Source organism: Pseudophryne corroboree, chromosome 5, assembly GCF_028390025.1.
Source record: "Pseudophryne corroboree isolate aPseCor3 chromosome 5, aPseCor3.hap2, whole genome shotgun sequence".
NCBI lineage: Eukaryota > Metazoa > Chordata > Amphibia > Anura > Myobatrachidae > Pseudophryne > Pseudophryne corroboree.
The window spans coordinates 824926552-824951761 of NC_086448.1; the positions used below are offsets into that span (position 1 = coordinate 824926552).

The 25210-nt window shown below is 49.6% G+C and overlaps 3 pseudogenes; all 3 read left to right on the plus strand.

Moving 5' to 3' along the window:
- The first annotated feature begins 204 nt into the window (after nucleotides 1-204).
- Nucleotides 205-25210, plus strand: part of LOC134928606 (kinesin-like protein KIF9) — a 372888-nt pseudogene continuing 347882 nt past the window's right edge.
- On the plus strand, nucleotides 4339-4454 carry LOC134931350 (U6 spliceosomal RNA; annotated as a pseudogene).
- Nucleotides 10113-10220, plus strand: LOC134931322 (U5 spliceosomal RNA; annotated as a pseudogene).

The following is a 25210-nucleotide window of genomic DNA, read 5'->3' on the forward strand; positions in this document are numbered from 1 at the left end:
ACAGGGCGGTTGGTTAGCGCTTATCCTGGGTCTGTGGTGTGGTTGGGATTATCACGCGGCGCTGCCACGGGTCTTCGGGGAAAGGGGAGGAGCCGGCTGCAGCCATTCACAACAAGCGGACCTATTGATGGGGCGGGGTTCTCGCTGCTCCCCACCAATGAGAGAGCCAGGAAAGGGGGGGGGGGGTTACCTCTGCTGCTGCGGAGCTGTTATCTCAGCCTATTAGCAATGAATAGCCATACGCTGATTGGTGGAATATGTAATGAGGGTGCGCGTAGCCGCACAGACTCCTGGGAGCACGTGTTGTCGCAGCGAGCAGGTCATTGTCTGTCTCCCGGCTCCTCGATCAGTTCAGCCTCCTGCGTAGTCGTGTGTGATCCGGTAACTGTCCCCGCTGACCGCTCCCATCACCTCTCCCTGCTGCTGGCCCTTCAGCTTCCTGGGCATAGGCAATATATAGGCGAATGCCTAGGGTGCCAGAGCTCCAGGAGGGCACACTGCCCAGCACACATTGCCAGGGAAAGGCCGGGCCTGGACTGGACCACTGGGGAAATCCCGGGTCCCTGAGCCCCCCATCCCTTCCTGTGCACTCAGATGACACAATGTGACTCTATTAGCGGGCCACATACATGCAGCGGGGTGTAATGGCGTCTTAGATCCTCGGAGGCAAAACCAGGCCGTGTGGGAGATTCCCCCTTTCAAGAAACGTCCGAGATCGCCTGAGATCCCGCGCCTCCGGTGACCTCAGACGCCGTTGCATCCCGCCGATGACCTCTAATGGCTGTCCAAGCCTCTGTGTGCGCTGGTGTCACCTCATGGTAACTAGCCACACCCCTTAGGAGCGGGCCCGTACCACTGCATCCCTCCCCCTCGGTGGGTCCTTCATGCCACAGTCTGAAGCTGGGTACACACTAGACGATATGTCGGACGATACGGCATATCGGTCCAACATCTGGCACATTGTCTAGGGTGTGCCTGCCATGTTACTGACGATTTACGCTCCTGCACGTCATCAACGGCATCTTCCTTCAGATCTGCATGGAGGGCCGTGCCGCCGGCGCTCCCGGCATCGGCATGTTTGTATGCACTTGCCGATGCCGGGTCCCGTCGCCCGCAATGTCGTGCTGTGTACCCAGTTTGACACTGGAAGAAGCCACCTGCAGACCATCAACTGTATGTCAGGTCCATGGTGTCAGCGTAGTGATGTCACGCCGTTGTGCTTTGTTTTCAGAGCGCTGACATGGACGGTGAAAGTAGCAACATTCGGGTCTTTGTCCGCTTCAGGCCAACCGCTCATTTTGCTCAAGAGATTATCAAACTTGGGGAAGACAACAAGGTGAGCCTCATCTAGTAATGTCTGTCATTGGCCGTCATATAGTAATATCTGTCATTGGCCGTCAACTTGTAAAGTCTGTCATTGGCCGTCATCTAGTAATGTCTGTCATTGGCCTCATCTAGTAATGTCTGTCATTGTCTGTCATCTAGTAATGTCTGTCATTGACCGTCACCTCAAGTGTGGTATCTGTCTTCGCTACAATGTGTCGTTTCCTTACTCCTCAGACCATTGACATTCTCCTGAAGAAGGATGAGAAACTTGGGGCTGCCAATAAGAAGCAACGCAATTGGTCATTTCACGTGGATGGGGATTCTCCAGAATGAGCGTCAGGGAAGAGTCTATGACTCCGTGGCGAGGTCTGTTGTGTCCCGAGCGTTGCAGGGCTACAATGGTGAGTTCCAGCTCTGTTCTGTGCAGTGATTGGATAATTCATCTCATCTGTCTGCGGGGCTCAGTGTGTGCCTAATACCATGTGCACACTGACAATGGCGGGTTGCACCTGGTACTCGTGCATGAGTCCTTTACGGGTGCAACCAGCTTGAGGCCCCGTTCAGACTGGCGGCCCAGACACGGCATATTGCCTTGTTGATGACATCACCGGGTCACGTGCGGGGGCAGCGCTTGGAGATCAGATGATCTACAAGTGCTGCCTGCTCCCATAGTGTGGACGGGTCCCAGAATGCACAGACCCGGGTACACTCGTTCACACTGCGCCTGACCCGGTATTCACCCGGGAAAAACCCTTCTTTATTCCCGGGTTGATATACCGGTCAGGCAACCCGGGAATTTGTCAAGACCCTGTTCACACTGCATATAAACCCGGATTACTGCGCGTTCACGTGCAATAACCCGGATTTTTGATGGCAGTGTGAACAGGATTTCTCTAACGTCCTAGTGGATGCTGGGGACTCCGTAAGGACCATGGGGAATAGACGGGCTCCGCAGGAGACATGGGCACTTTAAGAAAGAATTAGGAATACTGGTGTGCACTGGCTCCTCCCTCTATGTCCCTACTCCAGACATCAGTTTGAATCTGCCCGGACGAGCTGGGTGCACCTTAGTGAGGTCTCCTGAGCTACCTGAATAGAAAGTATTTTGTTAGGTTTTTTTATTTTCTTTATCATCCACTAGGGGTCACTGGAGTACTCTTGGGATATGGACGGGCGTAGCCGAACAAAGGCACTGAATATTCAAATTTAGGACTCCCCCCCCCTCCATATCCCCGAGTACCTCAGTGTACTCTCTCAGTGTTTTTTCGGTGCTCACAGCACGAACATCGGCTTGTGGGAAGAGCCCACATTTGAGATTTTATTTTTCTTTTTACTTTTTATTTTACACTTCCCTTCCCCAGTTCTTGAAAAACATGGGTCCGGGATGGTGCCGCTGCAAGGCAGCGTATGGCGTGTCGGTCCTCACAAAGAGCACCCTCACAGCCACAGGCGCTACAAGGCAGCGCATGGCGTGTCGGTCCTCACAAAGAGCACCCTCACAGCCACAGGCGCTACAAGGCAGCGCATGGCGTGTCGGTCCTCACAAAGAGCACCCTCACAGCCACAGGCAGACACTGTCTCATACTGCAACTGGACAGAGCTTACAGAAAGAAGCCCCGTCACAGCCAGGATGAAAGCCCCGTCACAATCTGGACGGAGCTTACAGGAGTGCGACACTACAAGGTATGGTGGGGTCAGGGCGGTCAGCTCACGCTGCCGCCCTGCTGTGTGGGGAAAGCCTTTATTGTTTACCGCCGCTTTGCCCGCCGCTTACAGCGCGCTCATTAGCAGGATACCCCGCTGAACGAAGAGAGCGGCCGCTCGTCACTCACAGACGCCGGCCGCTCTCCCAGCCACTGTACGAGAACTCTGCCACTGTAGAACGTATCCGAGCGGCCGCACGTCACTCACAGACGCCGGCCGCTCTCCCAGCCAATGTACGAGAAGCGCCGCCCAAGCAGCCACTCTGCGTACCCGTGTCTAAAGCTCCGAGCGGCCGTACGTCACTAAAGACGCCGGCCGCTCTTCCAGCGCTGCACCCGGCCACTGCTGTATGAGGCGCCGCCCGTTCTTCCGGAGGGCTCCCCGGCGGAATATAGCAGCGCTCCCCGGGTTTCCCTAGGCTCCCTGCACTCGCTTCCGCTGCACAGGGGGGAGAAGCCAAAAGCTACATCACAAGCAGCGCGGCTGCAGGGGGGTGACGGTGAGTAAAGCCCATAGCAGCAGCAAAGGCTGCATGGGTTAAGAGACTGCTCAGTTTTAAATAAGAGACTGCTCAGTTTTAAACAAGTTATTGGAAATAATACAATTCACTGCAGGCAGTGTTGAGTAAAGCCCATAGCAGCAGAAGGCTGCATGGGTTAAGAGACTGCTTAGTTTTTAAACAGTTAATGGAAATTTTCTCCTTCATCCACTAGGGGCCACTGGAGCGTAGTTACAATGGGGATATAGTAGGCAGTAATTGGGAGCTGGCACTTTAAAATTCTCAACCTGTGGCTAGCTCCTCCCCTACTATCTCCCCTCCAAGCCAGTCTTAGTATGTGCCCGATGTGAGCTGGTTCACTTGGGTTTAGCTGAAGAAATTTTTCTTTTTTCTTTATTATTTTATTTTTCTTTCTTACAGACTGGCAGCTCTGCCACTGCCAGTCTGCACCGTGGGAGCTGCCGGCGGGGTCCCATCGCAGCTGCGTGCGGCTAGGGATGGGCCCCGGCTGAGGGAGACACTGAGCTCTCCTGAGTCGGCGGACACCGCTGCGTGCGGCGCGTGTCGCGGCCACTCCATCCAGCAGAAGATTCCGGCAGCATGGCAGCGGTGAGTATCAAAAATGGCCGGACACCGCTGCGTGCGGCTCGTGTCGGGGCCACTCCATCAGAAGATGAGTACAAAAGGGACCGGACACCGCTGCGTGCGGCGTGTGTCGGAGCCTCGGGGTCGAGTTGGAGTACGCCTAAAGTGTGGTGAGTACAAACATCCCCCCTTGTCACTGATGTATGTTTTATCATGTGTTTGAAGTGCTTGCTTCGGCAGCACTAAATTGGAACGATATAGAGAAGTTTAGCAAAACCCCTGCGCAGCATGAGCCCTGTGCAAGGATGACATGCAAATTCTTGAAGCGTTCCATATAATCCTGACCAGAATTAAACAGTTTCAGTTTTCAACATAGGTATGGTCCCCTATACTCCAGTCATAGAAGGCTGGAGTGCATCAAAGGCGCTTAATAATTTGAACTTGGCGCCATTATATGGGGGGCGGAGCTTCAGCCCGCTCTGTAAGCGGGCTCAGCGCTCTTCACTACCCGGCTGCAGAAGGCAGCCGGGGGATACACAGTGAGAATAGAAGCTGTATGCCAGAGTCTAAGGAGCATACTTAGCACATTATTATTTGCAAAAGTGAGTCATTATTGCTCACACAGCTAGGCTCCAGACTCTGGCACACAAGGTCACATGGGACTCGGTGCATGAAACGCTCCCCGGCCACAGCTTACAAGCGGCCGGGGAGATACAGGGCGCTTCCCGCTTATGGTAGAGCAGGTTTAAATTTGGCGCCGAAGCGGAGGGGGCGGAGCTAACTCCCGCTCTGTTCGGCGGGCTAAGCGCACTCCGTCCCCCGGCCGCTACAGGACACGCCGCTGCACTGTCACACCGCTCCCCGGCCGCTGCAAGCTCCCTTCCCTCTCCGGGCTGTTCAGGGAGGATAAAGGTAGGATGTGGGGGTGAAGGCTATTCCCGCTTTGCTCAGCGGGCTCCCGGCGGCGGATCGCAGCGTTCACTGCCTCTAGACACAAATCCTGTCTCAGGGGGGGTTTTTAAATTTTCTGTGCAGGGAGTTGCTGACATTCCTCCCTGCAGGAGAGTCCTCTGACAGGCATTTCATACAGGAGCCTGCTCTATTACAGGAGCTGGGGCTCATCTCATAATGATTCAAAAATGTGCACAATTTATTTACCATACATATACTACAGTATTTATCTACCCTCATGGGTTCACATACAGGGTTGGATTCACTGTGGGTGTGTATATATATATATATATATAGATGTGTATGTATGAATATATATATATATAGATGTGTGGAGGTATGTATATAGATATATGCATACAATGCCGTATATAGGGCAGTGCGGATGGTGTGGTGGTTGGCGTTGCTGCCTTGCGGCATGGAGGGCGTGGGTCTGGTTCCTACCAGTGCCCTACTTTTGTGTAGTTTGTACAGAGGTGTCCACATACATCTTTAAGATAAAACAAACCACTTCCGCAATGTTTTCTAATAACAAAATACCTCCTTGCCACATAACAATTTCCCCCATCTTTTCTCACAGTCTGGTCACCATTTTGAAAAGCCAGCGGAACCTCCGAGAAACATCTGGTGCACCTAAATTTAGCGGTACACTACATACAGTGTGGTCTTCCCTTTATTATTCCTTGGCTAGTTACTAATGCTATTTGTAATTTGGGGAATGCGTGTAAGGCATCAGACAAATAGCGCTGCGGCTCAGTACGCTAGTAGCGGGTATCTGTACAGGGGGACCAGGGTTTGAAAATAAAGAAACTTTAAGGGGAGCCCCTATAGCCTAGGGCTAAGACTCCTGTCCCACAGCGCAGCGCTACTGGTTCAGGTCTCCGCTGCTCCAGAAAGTTTATTTGATGTCGGTCACTATATATTATAGTGCAGACTTTACATATGGCTGTGTTTCTTTAACCCACCTTTTCTCCTCTCACCTGGGATAGTTAAAGAATTCCCTCTTAGGTGTGAAGTATGCGGTGGAGCCATCTGCAGAGCCCTCCACGCGCCTGCAGGACACTCCTGTTGAACAGCTCAGATTATACAGGTAATGTCACTATTAACCAGAGATCTTGTACGTCATTTCACCTCTCCAGGTTTCTAAAGGAACCTTGCTAACCTTCCAGGTTACAATACTAATGATGTCTGTTTTCTGTGGAGTCTGAACCAGTGTCTCAGAATATCCAGGTGCATTATACAGCAGTTCGTCTGGTACTGCAGGTAAAGGAGGCGGACACGTCAAGTCCATCAGGGTTCGACGCCAATGACGAAATGACAGCGACTGGCCCAGTCTCGGATGAGCTGGGCAGGCTCCGGTAGGCGGCCGTCAGACACCCGAACACACAAAATCAGGTATCAAACAATGTTTGTTTTCCCTACCCTCTTCCCACAGTCGTCAGGAGATGGTATCAGAACCTTTCTAGGATATACCCCTCGATGTACCGCCGGTCCAACAAGCTGCCGTTTTCCTGAGCAACCTTGTTCAGGGACCCATCGAAGACATATACGGCAGCATGTTTCTACCTTGTCCGGAACAGGTAGGTTGTGGAACAATTGTCCTCTAGGTTACAGGATGTTTCACATCAGGATCAATTGATACTTTGGTACAGGTCCGAATCACGATTCTGCTCTATGATCTTTGAAGGTCACCACGTCTGCAGACTCGGACCCTGCATTTTCGCTTGGGCTGTCTTAAACCGTCGACCTCTGGGGCTGCGACTGTGACAGGTGAACATGTAATCCTACGGGGCAGATGGTTCAGGGGAAGGAACTTTCTGCAGGATTTCTTGAACCATTGGAGGTAAGTCCACTTTGCTTTCTCCTAATACTGCCCCAGCTCCAAGACAGACCGTTACCGGTCTTTCCTTTAGATTTTTCCGTGACCCTTCGGAAACTTTCGACTCCACACGGGCGATATTTCAGTCGCCAGGGGATCTCAAAAAAAAAAAAAAAAAAAAAAAAAAAAAAAAGAGCTGAAGCAGAGGTTCAGCATCATCCTTATAAACCCACTACAGGTCAGACTTTCCTACCACCTGGAGGGTCCCAGGGTAGGCGCAGGTCGGTGGTCCTATGGGAAGAACTGAGAAGGCTGGGGCAAACTAGATTTCGGAACAACCATCTCAGGAGTCCCTCGGCAGGGGGCGGCCGATTTACGATGACAAGAGTCATACTGCAGGCGGCGCTCCATATGCTTCTAACCGCAAAGAGTGTTGATCCCTGTTTTTCACATATCATTTGAATCGGGACAGTTCTCAGGCCTTTGTTTTCTTCTCACGTTCCGAAGCCAGTTGGCTCGGCCAGACCTATTCTGGCCTTACAATCCTTTCAGTCTGTGATTGCTTTTTTTTTTTGAACAAGAAAGGGAGTTTTTACGTGTCCCTTGTCTTCAGAGATGCCTGTTTACTGATTTCAGTTGGACGGGCTTTTCTCAGATTCACATTACAGGATTCTCATTTTCACTGTCAGTCCTTTCCTCTCGGTATCTCTTCCGCTCCCACAGAGTTCAGGAAGATCACAGAATAACTCTTTCAAGGGCAGAAGGTGACGTTGGTTCCCTAAATGGACAATCTACTGCTGCTTTCCCACTCTGTACATTAGGTGGCTTCTGAATATCCGGAGGATCCAGGAGCTTATGGTTCAACACAGATCCAATTTATGCTCCTCATAGACGTTTCTCAACTTGGTCCGTCAGAGGATTTTTCCTTCCTCGGCACCAGGTACTCTATTCCTTCAGTCAAGTTGCGACGCAAGGAGTGGTCGCCTCCATTCCTCTCTGAGCGGGGGACAACATTCCTCTCTGAACGGGGGACAACATCCCTCTCTGAGCGGGGGACAACAATCTTCTTTCCGGGTCAAGCCACCAGGTCAGACTCCCGGGGGAGAAAACATTCCCCGGAGTTTTGTCAGCTGGTCCGCTGTGGGCGGAGATTTCGGATCGACCTCAGGGCGTTCTGACTGACTTTTTAACCCTTTACTACTCTCGGGCGTGAGCTCGGGCAGTAGCCGAGGAGGCCCTCAGGGCTCCGGGGAGTTTTCTGGTTATTCTATCCGGCCTCCCTTTTTAATTTCTACCTCCGGTTCGGTAACACAGGAGGGGATTATGCGTGCTAGTCCTCTCGGTGGCTCTGGTTGGGCCACAGATGTCTTGAAGATACAGATACACCTGTTGTCAGTAGAGGAGCCTATGCTACTACCTCGACTGGACTGTCCACTTCAACAACTTTTCCTTGTTCAATCTTACACTGGTTCCGTGTAACCGTGTGACTGTTCACGAGACCTCAGAAGGGAGTAGTTCCCTAGGTTGGTTAGGCCTACCGGGCCCCGATTTCAGAAGTCTGTTACCTCTTCTCGCTTTTGCCACTTTTGGAAAACTGTATCGGACATAATAAGCATAAAAGGGGTTTTCCCCTTCTTTCAGTTACCATTCAGCCGTCATCTTTGGTTTCTCTGGGAGGTTTTGCTCCGCTGCGCTTCATACCACACTGACCTGAATTTTAGGTCTCTGTTTTTTTCGGTTTTCTTCCAAAAGAGATTAGCCTAGCGGCCGTAGGTTCGGCCTCTTTTTCAGGGAGTGCTCTATGGCATCTCCCCCGGCTGAGTTTCGGTCTCAGCGGTCGTTTCTTCCTGAGGGGATGTCCATTTTTCCGACAAATCTGACACTAGTGTTTTTTGGTCCTCTTTGAATGTTGTCATGGCTCGCCGACTCTCCCTACAGAGGTCTTCGGCTATTCGACAAAGTGTTTTCTTCTTGGTGCTGTACAATGCTCCCGTGCTAAATAGCCGGGGTCCCAACATACGCTGGGCCGTTGGATACATCTAACCATCAGACAGTCTTCTTGGAGGTTGCTAGGGAGCCTCCGTATTCCATTTCAGCGCACTTAACGCGCGTGGTAAGACCTTTGTGGGCGGCTGCCCGTGGGGTCTCCATAAATAGTTTGTCGGGCGGCTACTTGGTCGGACTGACATTCCTATTGTCAAATTCTACAAGTTTGACACTTTTGCGGCCTCTGCATCACAATTTGGCCGAGCAGTTTTTACAGGACTCGCAGCGCTCTCCCGCCCGTTTTTGGGAGCTCTGGGACGTCCCCATTGTAACTACGCTCCAGTGGCCCCTAGTGGATGAAGGAGAAAACAGGATTTTGGTACTTACCGATAAATCCCTTTCTCCGATTCCACAGGGGCCACTGGACGCCCGCCCAGCGCTGTTCCTCCTTGTTTTTTGCTTAACGGTTTGCAGATCACCATATGACTGCTTGTTGAGTTCAGGCTAGCCTGGTTTTTTGTCAGGTTCTGTTCCAGGTTTAGTTTGGGTTATCCTGGTTTACAGGGCGTCATTAACCTCCTCTACCTTAAGGTTTGTTTATTCCATCTCTCATCGGGCACAGTTTTACGTAGACTGGCTTGGAGGGGAGATAGTAGGGGAGGAGCTAGCCACAGGTTGAGAATTTTAAAGTGCCAGCTCCCAATTACTGCCTACTATATCCCCATTGTAACTACGCTCCAGTGGCCCCTGTGGAATCGGAGAAAGGGATTTATCGGTAAGTACCAAAATCCTGTTTTAACTGGAAGGCTAACTAAAGCATAAGGCTGCAAGATAATGTATTGTAAACTGCATGGATTTTACTGTATAATAGACCTGTAACTGTAGAATAGGCTATTAAGCCTATATTTAATGTATAATAGGCTATTAAGCCTATATTAACACTGCAGCAGGTAACCTGTCCTGTGATTTTCAGTGGAAGCATGGCATGACGGTCATTTTAATCATTGCTGTTCTTCCAGTTTATAATTCCAGAACATTCCGCCCATACACCTATACTCCACAAGGAGGCGCAGGGGTGTTAGTGGGAATTTTTTGGTTCAGTTTTCACACATGTAATCTGTATTTCTACTTAATTCTAGAACATTCCTGCCCTACATCTCTAAGCCACCAGAGGCGCAGGGAAGTTAGTAGGAATTTGGTTCGGGTTTCATATGCCCATGTGAACTGCTTTTCACATAAAGAATACTTTGGTTTCTCTTCATATCGAATAAATCTTTCGTTTTTTGCTAAAGATTTTCATAGAGAGAAACAAGCTTGAGTTTCATATGAATATGCTGTTCAGCAATAACATATATATATATGACACATAATAACTTCATTAAGTCGTGCAAGTGTCTGTCTATTGTCTATTATGGTGTCTGTCTACATAGCGAGTAAGGCTATAGTGCAGACTAAAAATAATTTTAACAAATCCTATGTTAACATTGGCAATTCGGAGTCTCGGAATGACTCTGCCAGCTCTAACAAAAGACAGTCTTTCCAAAGGGTCAATTTCCCTTTGGGTACCAGAGTGTTTATTTCACTGGTCTTATAATTTAATGCACGATTCTATGTCAAATTTCACACCGATAACTACGAGTGAGAAGGGTACATTAGTCCAGCACTCAGATAGTGCGGGGGTTTTTTTAACAACCATACATAATCGTTTCCAAAAGGACGCGATCCGCCATTGGTAGATGATTTTCTGTCAAACATTATAAAAACCCAGGATACATTTGGGTCACTAGAAATGACGATCACTGTTAAAAGAAGCTGCAGAGTATATCTGTAAAGCTTCTGCTAACGCCGGTTACTTTCATTGTCGCTAGTTCAGCGCGACAAGGCCAGAGCTTGTTTGCTCCTAAATTTGATATACTTGTAACGGCGTTTTATCCCTTTATGCTATTCAGCCATTACCGCATACAGTATACTTGTAACGGCGTTTTATCCCTCTATAAGAAACAGTCACGCCTTGTAACGACAGGACGTTACAGTCAGCAAGCCAGTGGTTTGATGACCTCTTTTACAATTGTGGAAGCGCGTCTTTACATGTTACATTTGCGAGGTTTCATGACTTCAACTCATGCATGTCTCAGCTATTTACAGCTTAAAGGACAAGACTGCCTCTGTCGAACGGGTTGGCAGGTTGCCATTTACTCTTTGCTGATTTATAAACCAGGCAGTAGTACTCCAACAGAGTCAGAGTTACTTATTCCCCTCTGTTTGAGCAAAACCAAACAGCTCCGTTGCAATATCAATCAGCAAGTCTCTTACTACAGTTGGAAAATGGATTTTCTGCGGTTAGTATTTGCTTATTGGAGCCACAAAATTGCATAATTGCATTTAATCTTCACAATGCGTATTTACCCATTCCGGTTTGTTCATCACAGGTTCTAGCGTTTGAAATCGCCACAACCATTAACCATTTCAGGTCTACCGTTTCTTATCGCCTCGGTTATTTACCAAGGTGATGTTGGTGATGATAGCTCATCTCACATAAGAACTCTGTCTCAACAGAGTTTCTCTATCTTAGATGATCTACTCATAAGAACTCTGTCTCAACAAAGTTCCTCTAACTTGCGTTACTAAGTATACGGCGGTAGCAGATCAAGTTCAAAAATAATCGCATCTAATTCCGTCTAAACGATGTCAATTCCTAGGTAAGATTATATATACGGTAAATCAAAGACTTTTACCTACTACACCAGCAAGAACAAATGTACAGCTAGTAATTACTGCAAAACACGCACACTAGCGGTACATTGGTGTATTCAACTATTAAAAATAATGATGTGTTTCCAAGCGATTTAGTCGCCGCCCTTCACTCGCGTGTCCCACAGAGGGGCGAGGGGGTATATACTCTGGACTACAGTCGCAGAGGTTCAGGAGTTGTAGTTAAATAAGTTCAGCGACAAAGGTTCTAAAATCACGACAGATTGCTGTCAATAAATGTCCTGGAACTACGTGCATTTTACAATGCAATACATGCTTCGCTTTCAGTCTAACCAGGGACAGTCAGACAAGGCAACGGCAGTTGCATACACAACAACCAAGGAGAACCAAGAAGCCGCATGGCAAGGCGGCAGGTAACTCAAATCCTCAAATGACTCAGAACACCATTATGTGAAAATGTCAAGAGATCATTCCATAAGTGGACATCTCTTAGACAGATGATCTCACCCGTCAGGATTTGGATCCTGAAAACTGGACATTAAATCCAGAAGTGTTCATATGTGAGTCCACAGAAGGGGGTTACCCTCAGGTATACATGATGGCATCTCGCCACAATTACAAAAGCTCAGTATGTGTACAAAACAACAGATCACAAGGGCAGTGGCGATGGAGTCTCTCACATTCAGGTGGTCATTCAGCATCGTGTATCTGGCTCCACTATTTTCCGCTAATTTCTCCGTTGCCAAAACGGATCATAAGACAGTTCGTCACAGTCATACTGGTGGTATCTCAGGGGTTTCGGAGAAGTTTGCTTCTCGAATTTCCAAGGAATACTTGCACACGATCTTGGCCCGCTCATAATACGTTCAACCTGTTATATCAGGGAACGTTCTTTTACCCATGGTTACCTATGTACCTATTATCTATGTACCGCAGCTGCGGTTGACGGCCGCCCTCTTAAGAAATAGAGCATTACAGTATCGGTTATACCAACCATGTTAACTAGTAAGCCGCTTAAGGCAGCTCATTATTACAAAATTTCGTGTGCTTACATAGGTTGTAAACCTCGGAAGTTTCCAACATCATCCTTCAAGTTACCCGTATTCTGTTAAACGGGGTGGGATGGAAAACTGCGTTAATCTGCACTAAGAGTGCAGGTATCTGTGTGGTAAACTTATTTTCAAAGATGTTTGCCTCTATTTGCGTCTGGACACATCTTTCTACAAGGTGTCATCAAAGTTCAGACTCTATTTATCCCACCTACAGCGCCAGGCGACTTGAGGTTGGGTTCAGATTTCTTACAGTTTTCATATTTTGGACCCTTTCAACAAATGGGAATTAAGGCCCTCATTCCGAGTTGTTCGCTCGTTCTTTTTCATCGCATCGCAGTGAAAATCCGCTTAGTACGCATGCGCAAAGTTCGCACTGCGACTGCGCCAAGTAACTTTACTATGAAGAAAGTATTTTTACTCACGGCTTTTTCTTCGCTCCGGCGATCGTAATGTGATTGACATGGAAATGGGTGTTACTGGGCGGAAACACGGCGTTTCAGGGGCGTGTGGCTGAAAACGCTACCGTTTCCGGAAAAACCGCAGGAGTGGCCGGAGAAACGGTGGGAGTGCCTGGGCGAACGCTGGGTGTGTTTGTGACGTCAACCAGGAACGACAAGCACTGAACGACAAGCTACTCTGAAACTGCTAAGTAGTTAGTAATCGCAATATTGCGAATACATCGGTCGCAATTTTAAGAAGCTAAGATTCACTCCCAGTAGGCGGCGGCTTAGCGTGTGTAACTCTGCTAAACTCGCCTTGCGACCGATCAACTCGGAATGAGCGCCCGAGTTTCTCACTTTGGAAAACATTTTTCTTATAGCCTTGGCTTCTAGCCTTGGCTTTGGCAAGGGTTTGTTTCATATTTGGGTGCCTTGTATTCCAAGACACCGTATTTGAGTTTTCTCATGACAAAGCAGATTTTCGGACGAATTCCGCTTTCGTATTCTTCACATCAATAATAGTGGTTTCTGTGTGGACAGCACATTCTAGAATTCTGAATGTGGTACACGCATTACGCGTTTTATATAGGTCCCGAACGTCTACAGTAGGTGATATGAATACGTTGTTTGTTCTCTATGATACTGCCAACTGGGGTTAGCCAGTTTCTCAGCAGACATTATCCAGTTGGATAATAATAAAAGTCAGGCTTACTTTAAGGCTAAGTTACAATCGCCTACGTCAGTAATAGCTCATCCCACAGGTTCTGTGGGAATGTCAGACCCAGCGGGTCGTGGAGCGTCTACGACACGGCTACATAGCCTTTAGTGCACCACGTTTGTGCACGTTTACACGTTATGAATGGTGGCGCCATCAGCATCTGGCTTTGGCCTGCCTACTGTTACAAGTATCAAACAGCTCTCCCGCCCACGAGGGAAGCTTTGGTACGTCCCAAGAGTACTCCAGTGACCCCTAGTGGATGATAAAGAAAATAGGATTTTGGTACTTACCAGGTAAATCCTTTTCTTTGAATCCATAGGGGGCACTGGACGCCCACCCAGAGCAGTTTTACCTGGGTTGTTTTAAGCTCAAGGGAGCTTAGTGAACACGTTTAACTTGATTGTTATTAAGCTCAGAGGAGCTTATGGTAACACATTTTCACCGATTGGTTCAAATTATAAAGTTCTATCGGTTATGGTGTCAACTGTTTAGTTGACAGTAAGGTTATGGGTCAACATTGTTGTTGTCCGTTATGTTATAGGTATTCTCCATTGTCAACCTCTCTATATAGTTCCTGTTCGCTCAGTAAAAAACACTGAGAGAGTACACTGAGGTACTCGGGGATATGGAGGGGGGGGAGAGTCCTAAATTTGAATATTCAGTGCCTTTGTTCGGCTACGCCCGTCCATATCCCAAGAGTACTCCAGTGCCCCCTATGGATTCAAAGAAAAGGATTTACCTGGTAAGTACCAAAATCCTATTTTCAGAGAGATCTGCTGGCAACAGACTCTCTGCTACGTGGGACTGAGGGGAGAGAAGCAGCCCTACTCACTGTGGATAGGTCATGCTTCTTAGGCTACTGGACACCATTAGCTCCTGAGGGATCGAACACAGGAACGCACCCTTGGTCATCCGATCCCGGAGCCGCGCCGCCGTCCCCCTCGCAGAGCCGGAAGACAGAAGCCGGTGTCAGAAGCAAGAAGACTTCGAAATCGTCGGCAGAAGACTCCAGTCTTCATATGAGGTAGCGGCTGCAGCTGTGCGCCATTGCTCCCACATTAAACTCGCACACTCCGGTCACTGTAGGGTGCAGGGCGCAGTGGGCGGCACCCTGGGCAGCAATTAAGTACCTCTTGGCATAAAAGAGCATATATACAGTTGGGCACTGTATATATGCATGAGCCCCCGCCATTATTTTACACAAATCGCGGGACAGAAGCCCGCCGCTGAGGGGGCCAGGCTTCTTCCTATGCACTCAGCAGCTCCATTTTCTCTCCACAGCTCCGCTGAGAGGAAGCTCCCCAGGCTCTCCCCTGCTGAATCACGGTAGAAAGAGGGTAAAAAGAGAGGGGGGGCACAGAAATTTAGCGCAAAATCAGTGAATACAGCAGCTACTGGGTAAACACTAAGTTACTGTGTAATTCCTGGGTCATATAGCGCTGGGGTGTGTGCTGGCATACTCTCTCTCTGTCTCTCCAAAAGGCCTTGTGGGGGTTCTGTCCTCAAATAGAGCATCCCCTGTGTGTGTGGTGTGTCGGTACACTTGTGTCGACATGTTTGACGTGGAAGGCTATGTGGAAGCAGAGCAGGTGCAGATGAATGTGGTATCGCCGCCGACACCCGATTGGATGGATATTTGGAAGGTTTTAAATGATAATGTTAATTCCTTGCATAAAAGGTTGGATAAAGCTGAAGCCTTGGGACAGTCAGGGTCTCATCCCATGCCTGACCCTACAACGCAGAGGCCGTCAGGGTCTCAGAAGCGTCCACTGTCCCAAATAGTTGACACAGATATCGACACGGACCCTGACTCCAGTGTCGATGGCGATGATGCAGAGTTGCAGCCTAAAATGGCTAAAGCCATCCGTTACATGATTATAGCAATGAAGGATGTTTCTCCTTCATCCACTAGGGTCCACTGGAGCGTAGTTACAATGGGGAATAGTAGGCAGTAATTGGGAGCTGGCACTTTAAAAACTCTAACCCTGTGGCTAGCTCCTCCCCTACTATCTCCCCTTCAAGCCAGTCTTAAGGGCCCTACACACTTAAAGATTATCTGTCCAATCTGGCTGATTGGAAAGAAAATCTGGCAATGGCTGGGAGCAAATGACAATCAACAATTTGCTACCAAAATCAAGAAAATGGACAAAAACAGTTCAGATAAATTGGTTTAATGAAACAAACTTAACCAATTTGTCTTAAAGTCCATTTTTGTCTGTTTTCCAGTGTTTGAGAGCAAATAGTCAATTGCCATTTGATCCCAGACATTGCCAGATTTTCTTTCCAATCAGCCAGATTGGACAGATAATCTTTTAGTGTGTAGGGTGCTTAAGTTTAGTGCCCAAGGGAGCTGGTTCACTTGGGTTTAGCTGAAGAATTTTTTTATTTTTTCTTTATTATTTTATTTTTCTTTCACACACGCACAGACTGGCAGCTCTGCCACTGCCAGTCTGCACCGTGGGAGCTGCCGGCGAGGTCCCATCGCAGCTGCGTGCGGCTCGGGATGGGCCCCGGCTGAGGTAGACACTGAGCTCTCCTGAGCTGGCCGGACACCGCTGCGTGCGGCGCGTGTCGGGGCCACTCCATCCAGCAGAAGATTCCGGCAGCGGTGAGTATCAGCGGCCGGACACCGCGGCGTGTGTCGGGGCCACCCTCCACCACTGAAAGGTGAGTGTGTGCATTCCCCCCTCTTCCCCCCAGAGTGTTGGGGTGGCAGGGGGGTTTGAATATAATTAATTTTATTAACTTAATGGTGACTGACTGACAGGGGGACAGTGACAGAACGCTCCCCTCCAGTACCCCCCAACGGATTTTTATTTTATTATTTGTTATTTATTTATTTAAAGAAAAAAGAAGGAAGAAGCGCAGTGCAGCGCTCCCGCCCGCCGCCCCCCTCCCTGCTTGGATCCCCGCCAGCGCGGCTCACAGAGCCGCTACGGGGATCCGGCATAAGGGCACATAGCAGCTTTGAATTTGGCGCCGTCGAAGAGGGGGACGGGGCTTAGTCCCGCTCTGCGCGCCCGGAAGTAGCGCGCGCTGGGGACCATTTCACTTCAACAGCAGCGCGGGACGGAGGCCACGCCGAGCAAGAGAGGCGCAGTGAGCAGTTACAGTGGGGAAGGGGGGCACTCGGGGGCACTGCAGGCACACTATTTGACTTGCTTTAGCCTGTCACTGCACAAAGTATCATGCAGGACAGATCGGGCTGCTGTGGCTGCGTTTTTTCCCTGCTTCCCCCCCCCTCCCTCCCATTCTGCCTATTGCTGTTTTACCTGTGGGGGAAGGGTCTCAAATTTAGGTACTGCCATGGCCAGCAAAGGCTCCAAGGCAACACAAAAGCAGGGTCGGGTTTTAGGTGAGGAGTCACAGCCATCGGCACAGCCCTCCTCAGAACCCCAGAGCGCCCCGACATGGACGACACAACTCACAGAGGTGATGTCCCTGCTGACTGGGGAACTTAAAGCCTCTCGGGAAGATAGGGAGACGGCCCGGTTCCGACAGCTTGTCCCTGTACCAGCGCCAGAACCTGCATGGGCAGTCTCATTGGCAAAGTCAGTGGAAGGGCTTTCCAGGGCTGTAATCCCTTCCCAAGCCCCGTCCTTTAGCCCCCCTCAACAGGCTTCAAAAAAGAGATTGCTAGCCTCTGTGTTGCAGGACTTTGACGATGATATGCCTCAATTAGATGAGGCGGGGTTAGATGTACAGGATATACAGGATGTGGATATCCAGGATACTGAGGACAATCAGGTATATGGGGACTCTGAACCAGTAGCTCAGGGTATAGTTGCTCTTTTCTCTGACGTCCTAGTGGATGCTGGGACTCCGTAAGGACCATGGGGAATAGCGGCTCCGCAGGAGACAGGGCACAAGAATAAAAGCTTTAGGATCAGGTGGTGTGCACTGGCTCCTCCCCCTATGACCCTCCTCCAAGCCTCAGTTAGATTTTTGTGCCCGAACGAGAAGGGTGCAGGCTAGGTGGCTCTCCTGAGCTGCTTAGAATAAAAGTTTATTTTAGTTTTTTTATTTTCAGTGAGTCCTGCTGGCAACAGGCTCACTGCATCGAGGGACTAAGGCATACTTGCCTACCTGACCCTCTCCATGAGGGAGAAAATGCTCTGTTCCTGGACTTTCCTGGTAATGTATGATTGCCATCACCTGTGGTGAAACACCTTTCTTATCCATTAACTAGCTCACCACAGGTGATGGCAATCATACATTACCAGGAAAGTCCAGGAACAGAGCATTTTCTCCCTCATGGAGAGGGTCAGGTAGGCAAGTATGGACTAAGGGGAGAAGAAGCAAACTCACCTGCGTGCAGAGTGGATTGGGCTTCTTAGGCTACTGGACATTAGCTCCAGAGGGACGATCACAGGTTCAGCCTGGATGGGTCACCGGAGCCGCGCCGCCGGCCCCCTTACAGAGCCAGAAGAGCGAAGAGGTCCGGTGAAATCGGCGGCAGAAGACGGTCCTGTCTTCAACTAAGGTAGCGCACAGCACCGCAGCTGTGCGCCATTGCTCTCAGCACACTTCACACTCCGGTCACTGAGGGTGCAGGGCGCTGGGGGGGGAGCGCCCTGAGACGCAATATAACAGATATACCTTAGGTTGGCAAAAAGAAATACATCACATATAGCTCCTGGGCTATATGGATGTATTTAACCCCTGCCATTTTTACAGAAAAAAGCGGGAGATAAGGACGTCGTGAAGGGGCGGAGCCTATCTCCTCAGCACACAAGCGCCATTTTCCCTCACAGCTCCGCTGGAAGGACGGCTCCCTGAATCTCCCCTGCAGACCTGCTACAGAATCAGGGTAAAAAAGAGAAGGGGGGGCACTATTGACAGCAAATAATATTAAAAAGCAGCTATAAAGGGAATAACACTTATAAAGGTTATCCCTGTATATATATATATAGCGCTTGGTGTGTGCTGGCAAACTCTCCCTCTGTCTCTCCAAAGGGCTAGTGGGGTCCTGTCCTCTATCAGAGCATTCCCTGTGTGTGTGCTGTGTGTCGGTACGTGTGTGTCGACATGTATGAGGAGGAAAATGATGTGGAGGCGGAGCAATTGCCTGTGTTAGTGATGTCACCCCCTAGGGAGTCGACACCTGACTGGATGATCGTATTTAAAGAATTACGTGACAATGTCAGCAACTTACAAAAAACTGTTGACGACATGAGACAGCCGGCAAATCAATTAGTGCCTGTCCAGGCGTCTCAGACACCGTCAGGGGCCCTAAAACGCCCGTTACCTCAGTGGGTCGACACAGACCCAGACACAGATACTGAGTCTAGTGTCGACGGTGAGGAGACAAACGTAATGTCCAGTAGGGCCACACGTTACATGATCACGGCAATGAAGGAGGCATTGAACATTTCTGACACTACAAGTACCACAAAGATGGGTATTATGTGGGGGGTGAAAAAACTACCAATAGTTTTTCCTGAGTCAGAAGAATTAAACGAGGTGTGTGATAAAGCGTGGGTTTCCCCCGACAAAAAACTGCTAATTTCTAAGAAATTATTGCCACTATATCCTTTCCCGCCAGAGGTTAGGGCGCGTTGGGAAACACCCCCTAGGGTAGATAAGGCGCTCACACGTTTATCTAAACAAGTAGCGTTACCGTCTCCTGATACGGCCACCCTCAAAGAACCAGCTGATAGAAGGCTGGAAAATATACTAAAAAGTATATACACACATACTGGTGTTATACTGCGACCAGCAATCGCTTCAGCCTGGATGTGCAGTGCTGGAGTAGCGTGGTCGGATTCCCTGACTGAAAATATTGATACCCTGGACAGGGACAATATATTGTTAACTATAGAGCATTTGAAGGATGCATTACTATATATGCGTGATGCGCAGAGGGATATTTGCACCCTGGCATCAAGAGTAAGTGCTATGTCCATTTCTGCCAGAAGAGCATTATGGACGCGACAGTGGTCAGGGGATGCGGATTCCAAACGACATATGGAAGTATTGCCGTATAAAGGGGAGGAGTTATTTGGGGCTGGTCTATCGGACCTGGTGGCCACGGCAACGGCTGGAAAGTCCACCTTTTTACCCCAGGTCAGCTCTCAGCAGAAAAAGACACCGTCTTTTCAAACTCAGTCCTTTCGTTCCCATAAATACAAGCGAGCAAAAGGCCACTCATTTCTGCCCCGGGGCAGAGGAAGGGGAAAAAGACTGCACCATGCAGCTGCTTCCCAGGAGCAGAAGCCCTCCCCTGCTTCTGCCAAGTCTTCAGCATGACGCTGGGGCTTTACAAGCAGACGCAGACACGGTGGGGGCCCGTCTCAAGAATTTCAACGCGCAGTGGGCTCACTCGCAAGTGGACCCCTGGATTCTACAGGTAGTATCGCAGGGGTACAAACTGGAATTCGAGGCATTTCCCCCTCGCCGGTTCCTGAAGTCTGCTCTACCAAAGTCTCCCTCCGACAGGGAGGCAGTTTTGGAAGCCATTCACAAGCTGTATTCCCAGCAGGTGATAATCAAGGTACCCCTCCTACAACAGGGAAAGGGGTATTATTCCACACTCAGTGTTCGCAAAAACGCGCTATAGCGCGTATTTTACCCGATAATTGATGGTGGGGACCCGAAAATAAAAAAACGCTGGGTCCATCAGGACGCGCTCTGACCAATCAGCAGCGCTGTCCTGTGCTGTCAATCAGCCTCCTTCTCCAACTGCAGAGGAAGGGGAGGAGACCATGGAGACTAGAGTGTCATCTAGCTCCCTCCCCTCACCCTCTGTTCCGCACGGGAGCACGGCATCAGGTAGAAAGGACATTACAGATCTGTCCGTGTCAGTCATGCAGGAGCACGGCGGATGCGCTGCGGGCGTTGAGGGGAGAGACCGCTGCGGGAGTGGTGGTGGGGAGCGGGGGAGGCGAGGGGACAAAAAAAAAACAACAACCGATATAACCCCCCCCCCCCCTGTCTCCCCGGGAGCATGGTCATCTGGCGCACTGCGGTTGCCATGGCAGCGTCATAGCAGCCGCGGGCAGCGTAAGGAGCCCGTTCCTCGTGGTGTCTAAGCTCTCCCCAGCCTCCGGTGTACGATGGCGGATTACTTAATCAGCAGGGGCACCTGATATGCCAGGATGATGGGTTGTCAGTGCAGCCGCGTCAGGGCCGGAGATGGACTCACCAGCAAGTGAGTGACCCTGAGTACTTTGCTCTATGAGGGGACGCTGCCTCCTGTCTGTCTGCTAAGGAGAAGGTTCACAGGGAGGGATAGCAACTAGGAGTTAGACTTGCTCCTTCATCTCCTCTACAGTGCCACCTTCCTCCCCTCTAACCTGTATTCTAATCTGATCCCTCATGTTCCTTCTCCAACCTGTCACCCCAATTCTAATTTGCTCCCCCTCCTTCCACTCAATCCTCCTTGTGCCATCATTCTGGGTTGGGGCTGAAATGCCGGCGGTCAGAATACCGACCGCGGCATCCCGCTGTATAAAATGCCTAACCCCCCCTTTCCCGCAGCCTAAACCCCCCCTCCTTACAGCCTATATAAAATCACCCGTTTCCGCAGCCTAACGCTCTCCCCACATACTAAACCTAACCTCCCCCAATCCCCCCCCACCCCCCTCCTTGCCCAAGTGTGATCGGGATGCCAGTGCCGACATTCTGACAAGTGTTGGGATTCCGGCATCACAATTTTGACAGCCGGCATCCCGACTGGATCCCCTCATTCTGCCCTTTTGGAGCTACGCAGGACAGAGGAGCTGGGAAGTTATCTGGAGGGATAATGATAATGTTAACCTGTAGTGTACTGCAGTGATTTAGTGTACTGGATTGTATAGAGAGGGGTATATAATGTTGTGATGTAGTTTAGCATATAGGGGGGATCTAGTGATGTAGTGTAGCACATAGAGGGTAATGTTGTGTAGTCATGATGTAGTGCAGTGTATGAGGGGGATGCAGTGTGGGATTTAAGGTAATGGAGTGCAATTATGTAGTGTAATAATAGTGCAGAAATATTGTGTAGTAATGTAGTACGGCCTATGGAAGGACATGATGTAGTGCAGGAAAGTAGTGTAGCGTATAGGGGGACTGTAGTGCAGTGGTGTATGCAGGGAGGAATGTAGCACAGCCACGTTGTGTAGTGGGGAACGTTGCTGTGGATGCAGCATGTCCGTTAGGCAATGGGGCTCACAAGGGGCATGTGGGGTAAACACGTCTGTGAAGTGAGCAAAACCATGGCACTCGGAGTCATTCAGACCTGATCGCTCACTAGCGTTTCGCTGCAATCAAGTCAGAACTGTGCATGCGTTTGCACCGCAATGCGCAGACACGTCGTATGGGTACAAAGCAGATCATTGCTGTGTGATGGGTTTACGAAGAATCCATTTGCACAGCCGACGCAAGGTGACTGACAGGAAGAAGGTGTTTGTGGGTGGCAACTGACCGTTTTCAGGGAGTGGTTGGAAAAACATAGGCGTGTCCAAGCGTTTGCAGGGAGGGCTCCTGACGTCAATTCCGGGCCCCGAACAGTCTGAAGTGATCGCAGCAGCTGAGTAAGTTTTGAGCAACTCAGAAACTGCACAAAACTTTTTGTACCGCTCGGCTGCACATGCGATTGCACACTTGCTCAGCTAAAATACACTCCCCTGTAGACGGCGACTATCTATTCCCAGCAGTACAAAAAAACCCTAGCGAGCGATCAGGACTGAATTAGGCCCTCAGAGCAGTCGTGTCTTATTTTTCTTTAGCTTGGGTAGGGGGAGGCGTGTCACCTGGGTGGTGTATATACTGTATGAGCAGTGTCGCTATAGATGGGGATGTCTGATGGGAATTTTAGGGTTATGTAGAGTGATCTAATGCCAGGACACATGGAGAGGCTGAGATGTATATTAACAGGGAATTTAGAGAGGTCTGATAGCAATTTAACAGATCTAACAGCAATAATTTATGATGGGACCCAAAAACAATGAAGAGGGACCCCAAATTTTATAAATGATGGGTCCCTGGGACCCACATAATTTTCATCCCAGCGCGATCACTGCACACTGTTTGTGGTACCGAAGCCGGACGGCTCGGTGAGACCAATTTTAAATCTGAAATCCTTGAACACTTACATAAAAAGGTTCAAATTCAAGATGGAGTCACTCAGAGCAGTGATAGCGAAGAAGGGGACTATATGGTGTCTCTGGACATCAAGGATGCTTATCTCCACGTCCCAATCTACCCTTCTCACCAAGGGTACCTCAGGTTTGTAGTACAAAACTGTCATTATCCGTTTCAGACGCTGCCGTTTGGGTTGTCCACGGCACCTCGAGTCTTTACCAAGGTAATGGCCGAAATGATGATTCTTCTTCGAAGAAAAGGCATCTTAATTATCCCTTACTTGGACGATCTCCTGATAAGGGCAAGGTCCAGGGAACAGTTAGAAGTCGGAGTAGCACTATCTCAGGTAGTGTTACGTCAGCACGGGTGGATCCTAAATATCCCAAAATCGCAGCTGATTCCAACGACACGTCTACTGTTCCTAGAAATGATTCTGGACACAGTCCAGAAAAAGGTGTTTCTCCCAGAGGAGAAGCCAGGGAGTTATCCGAGCTAGTCAGGAACCTCCTAAAACCAGGCCAGGTGTCAGTGCATCAGTGCACGAGGGTCCTGGGCAAAATGGTGGCTTCTTACGAAGCGATTCCATTCTGAAGATTCCATGCAAGAACGTTTCAGTGGGATCTGCTGGACAAATGGTCCGGATCGCATCTTCAGATGCATCAGCGGATAACCCTGTCGCCAAGGACAAGGGTGTCTCTTCTGTGGTGGCTGCAGAGTGCTCATCTACTAGAGGGCCGCAGATTTGGCATTCAGGATTGGATCCTGGTGACCACGGATGCCAGCCTGAGAGGCTGGGGAGCAGTCACACAGGGAAGAAATTTCCAGGGCTTGTGGTCAAGCATGGAAACGTCTCTTCACATAAATATCCTGGAACTAAGGGCCATCTACAATGCCCTAGGTCAAGCAAAGCCCCTGCTTCAGGGTCAGGCGGTATTGATCCAATCGGACAACATCACGTCAGTCGCCCACGTAAACAGACAGGGCGGCACGAGAAGCAGGGGGGCAATGGCAGAAGCTGCAAGGATTCTTCGCTGGGCGGAAAATCATGTGATAGCACTGTCAGCAGTGTTCATTCCGGGAGTGGACAACTGGGAAGCAGACTTCCTCAGCAGACACGACCGGGAGAGTGGGGACTTCATCCAGAAGTCTTCCACCTGATTGTAAACCGTTGGGAAAAACCAAAGGTGGACATGATGGCGTCCCGTCTAAACAAAAAACTAGACAGATATTGCGCCAGGTCAAGGGACCCTCAGGCAATAGCGGTGGACGCTCTGGTAACACCGTGGGTGTACCACTCAGTGTATGTGTTCCCTCCTCTGCCTCTCATACCAAAAGTACTGAGAATCATAAGAAGGAGAGGAGTAAGAACTATTCTCGTGGTTCCGGATTGGCCAAGAAGGACTTGGTACCCGGAACTGCAAGAGATGCTCACGGAGGACCCGTGGCCTCTACCTCTAAGAAAGGACCTGCTCCAGCAGGGACCTTGTCTGTTCCAAGTCTTACCGCGGCTGCGTTTGACGGCATGGCGGTTGAACGCCGGATCCTGAAGGAAAAAGGCATTCCAGATGAAGTCATCCCTACCCTGATCAACGCCAGGAAGGATGTAACCGCAAAGCATTATCACCGTATTTGGCGAAAATATGTTGCGTGGTGTGAGGCCAAAAAGGCCCCTACAGAGGAATTTCAACTGGGTCGTTTCCTCCATTTCCTGCAAACAGGACTGTCTATGGGCCTAAAATTAGGGTCCATTAAGGTTCAAATTTCGTCCCTGTCGATTTTCCTTCAGAAAGAACTGGCTTCAGTGCCTGAAGTTCAGACATTTGTAAAAGGGGTACTGCATATACAGCCTCCTTTTGTGCCTCCAGTGGCACCTTGGGATCTCAATGTTATTTTGAGTTTTCCTGAAGTCACATTAGTTTGAACCACTCACCACTGTGGACTTAAAATATCTCACATGGAAGGTGACGATGCTGTTAGCCCTGGCTTCAGCCAGGCGTGTGTCAGAATTGGCGGCTTTATCATATAAAAGCCCTTACTTAATTTTTCATTCTGACAGGGCAGAATTGAGGACTCGTCCTCAATTTCTCCCTAAGGTGGTTTCTGCGTTTCACATGAACCAACCTATTGTGGTACCTGCGGCTACTAGGGACTTGGAGGACTCCAAGTTGCTTGACGTAGTCAGGGCCCTGAAAATATACGTTTCCAGGACGGCTGGAGTCAGAAAATCTGACTCGCTGTTTATCCTGTATGCACCCAACAAGCTGGGTGCTCCTGCTTCTAAGCAGACTATTGCTCGTTGGATTTGTAGTACAATTCAGCTTGCACATTCTGTGGCAGGCCTGCCACAGCCAAAAT